Source organism: Choloepus didactylus, chromosome 8 (assembly GCF_015220235.1).
Source record: "Choloepus didactylus isolate mChoDid1 chromosome 8, mChoDid1.pri, whole genome shotgun sequence".
Classification (NCBI taxonomy): domain Eukaryota; kingdom Metazoa; phylum Chordata; class Mammalia; order Pilosa; family Megalonychidae; genus Choloepus; species Choloepus didactylus.
The window spans coordinates 35,108,623-35,112,076 of NC_051314.1; positions in this window are offsets into that span (position 1 = coordinate 35,108,623).

A 3,454-nucleotide genomic window follows, 5' to 3' on the forward strand; every position below is an offset into this window, starting at 1 on the left:
CAGGATTTTGCTGATTGTGTACCTGTGGTATTAGTTTAACATGTTTCTCTGTATTCACTGCAATCTAAATATTAGATCTAAAGGCTTAATCAAATTTATTTGGTGAGGCAAGAATATTTCACAGGTGACACTATGGCCTTCTCATTGCATCACAGTAGAAAGCACAAGCACATAAATATCTGGCTATCTCTCTTTTTCTGATTAGTGGGTTCAAGGGTTGTCAGCATGATCTATCCTGCTGTTTCCATCAGCCTTACACCAGTGGTTTTAGTAGCCACTGATGATCACTCCCTAGGTCCATTATTTCATTAAGAATACAAAATGGTGATATTCTAATATTTAGCACTCTTTCTGCATTTATTATCTGGAATATAACTTTCCTCAAGTATTTGTACAGAAAATACAGTTTGTACAAAAAAGGTAGAGTAAATGCAAAATTTCTCTGTATTAACTAGTCTTCAAATAATGAATTTGTACTTTAGCATCTTCCAAATTCTTACTTTTTTGAATATCATTATGCACTCAAGGATTTTAATATATTTGATACTTAAATTTTTTTTTTAGTCATCGTTCATTATTATGCTCAAATTGTCTCTTTGGTGAGTTGGAGCCTCTTCAATTTGGCTCCTAAGTTCTGACACAACTCTTTCATGCCTTTCTTGCTTTTGGGTATGAAAAGATATTTCAGACTCATCTTACACATTTCTTGCCCCAACCCTGGGGTCAGCTATTTCTCTAAGGAGCCTTGGTTCCTTTTACTGGAAAATGTTTTTTAGAGACCATAACCAGGGTGGTGTGGGTGCTCACTGCCATGGGAATGATCATTGTTCCTAGGCCTTTTCAGTGGAAACAGCTAGGAAACATATGTATTATTTTATATTTTTATTAACTTTATTTATCAAAAATAAAAACATTTCCAAATAAAACATAGCAAAGGAATAAGAAAAACAAATATCCTGAAATAATTTCATTGCTTCCAATATTCTCCTACATACCACAAGAAAATTAACAAACCATAGTCATTCCTGAGCATTCCCATATCACTAAGATTACTCTCAATATCTTATCTGTTCTTTTTAGATTATTGTTCCCCCTTCAAGGCTGCTGTCTATCTCTAGGTCCCCTATATTCTACAATATAATACATTTTTTTTTCACATTTTCCACAGAGTTCACATTAGTGGTAACATACAATATCTCTCCTTTTGTAACTGATTTATTTCACTCAACATTATGTCCTCGAGGTTCATCCATGTTGCCATATGCTTCACGACCTCATTCCTTCTCACTGCTGCATAGTATTCCATCATATGTATGTACCACATTTTGTTTATCCACTCATCTGATGTAGGACATTTAGGTTGTTCCCATCTCTTGGCAATTATGAACAATTTCACTGTGAACATTGGTGTGCAAATATCTGTTAGTGTCACTGCTTTCAGGTCCTCTAGGTAAATACTGAGAAATGAAATTGCTGGATCGTAGGGCAGCTCAATACCTAGCTTTCTTAGGAACCACTTAACTCTGTTCCAGAGTGGCTCAACCATTACACAGTCCCATCAGCAATGAATAAGAGTTCCAATTTCTCCACATCCTCTTCAGCATTTGTAGTTTCCTGTTTGTTTAATGGCAGGCATTCTTACTGGTGTGAGATGATACCTCATTGTGGTCTTGATTTACATCTCCCTAATAATTAGTGAACATGAATTTTTTTTTCATGTGTTTTTAGCCATTTGTATTTCCTCTTTAGAGAAATATCTTTTCATATCTTTTGCCAATTTTATTATTGGGCTATTTGAACTAATGTCATTGAGCTGTAAGTTTTCTTTATTTTTACAAGATATTAGTCTCTTATCAGATAAATGGTTGCCAAATATTTTCTCCCATTGAGTTGGCTTTCTCTTTACCTTTTTGACAAATTCCTTTGACATACAGAAGATTTAAATCTGAGGAGTTCCCATTTATCTACTTTTTCTTTTGCTCCTTGTGCTTTAGGTGGAAAGTTTAAGAAGCAACCTCCTAATACTAGGTCTTATTTTTTTAAATTCATTTTATTGAGATACATTCACATACCATGCAGTCATACAAAACAAAGCGTACATTCAATTGCCTACAGTACCATTATATAGTTGTGCATTCATCACCAAAATTAATTTTTGACATTATCATTACCACACACACAAAAATAATAAGAATAAAAATTAAAGTGAAAAAGTACAATTAAAGTAAAAAAGAACACTCGGTGCCTTTTTTTTTTTTCTTCCCCCATTTTTCTACTCATCCATCCATAAACTAGGCAAAGGGGAGTGTGGTCCATATGGCTTTCACAATCACACTGTCACCCCTCATAAGCTACATTTTTGTACAATTGTCTTCAAGATTCATGGGTTCTGGGTTGTAATTTGATAGTTTCAGGTATTTACTGCTAGCTATTCCAATTCATTAGAACCTAAAAATGTTTGTCTATATTGTGTGTAAAAGTGCCCACCAGAGTGACCTCTCGGCTCCGTTTGGAATCTCTCTGCCACTGAAGCTTATTTCATTTCCTTTCACATCCCCCTTTTGGTCAAGAAGATGTTCTTCATCCCGTGATGCCTGGTCCAGATTCCTTCCATTCCATGTTGCCAGGGAGATTCACTCCCCTGGGTGTCTGATCCCACGTACGGGGGAGGGCAGTGATTTCACCTGCCAAGTTGGCTTAGCTAGAGAGAGAGGGCCACATCTGAGCAACAAAGAGGCATTCAGGAGGAGGCTCTTACACACAATTATAGGGAGGCCTAGCCTCTCCATTGCAGTAACAGTCTCCCCAAGGGCAAGTCCCGTGGTAGAGGGCTCAGCCCATCAAACCGCCAGTCCCCTATGTCTGTGAGCACATCAGCAACCATCAAGGTGGGGAAGCCCAACACCTCTGCATTCTCCACCAGCTCCCCAAGGGGGCTCTGCATATTTTTTTCATTTTTTTTCAATTAATTCTTCTTTTTTTAAAATCAACTATATCAAAAAAAAAATTAAAAAAAAAACAATTAAAAAAATTTTCAAACAAACCATAACAAGGGAGGAAGAAAAAGACAACTAACCTAAGATAACTACTTTACTTCCAACATGTTCCTACACTACCCAAGAAAATACCCTAAAATAGCTACATTTCTGTGAAATTATTCCTACCATACCCATCAGAAATTAACAGATTATAGTCATTCCTGGGTATTCCCAGAATGTTAAATTTACCCACGATAGCTTATCTGTTCTTATTGGGTTATCATTACCCCTTCCTTTATTGCTCTCTATCACTACTTCCCCTACATTCTACATTATAAACCATTTGTTTTACATATTTCAAAGTTCACATTAGTGGTAGCATATAATATTTCTCTTTTTGTGCCTGGCTTATTTCGCTCAGCATTATGTCTTCAAGGTTCATCCATGTTGTCATATATTTCACGAGATCGTTCCTT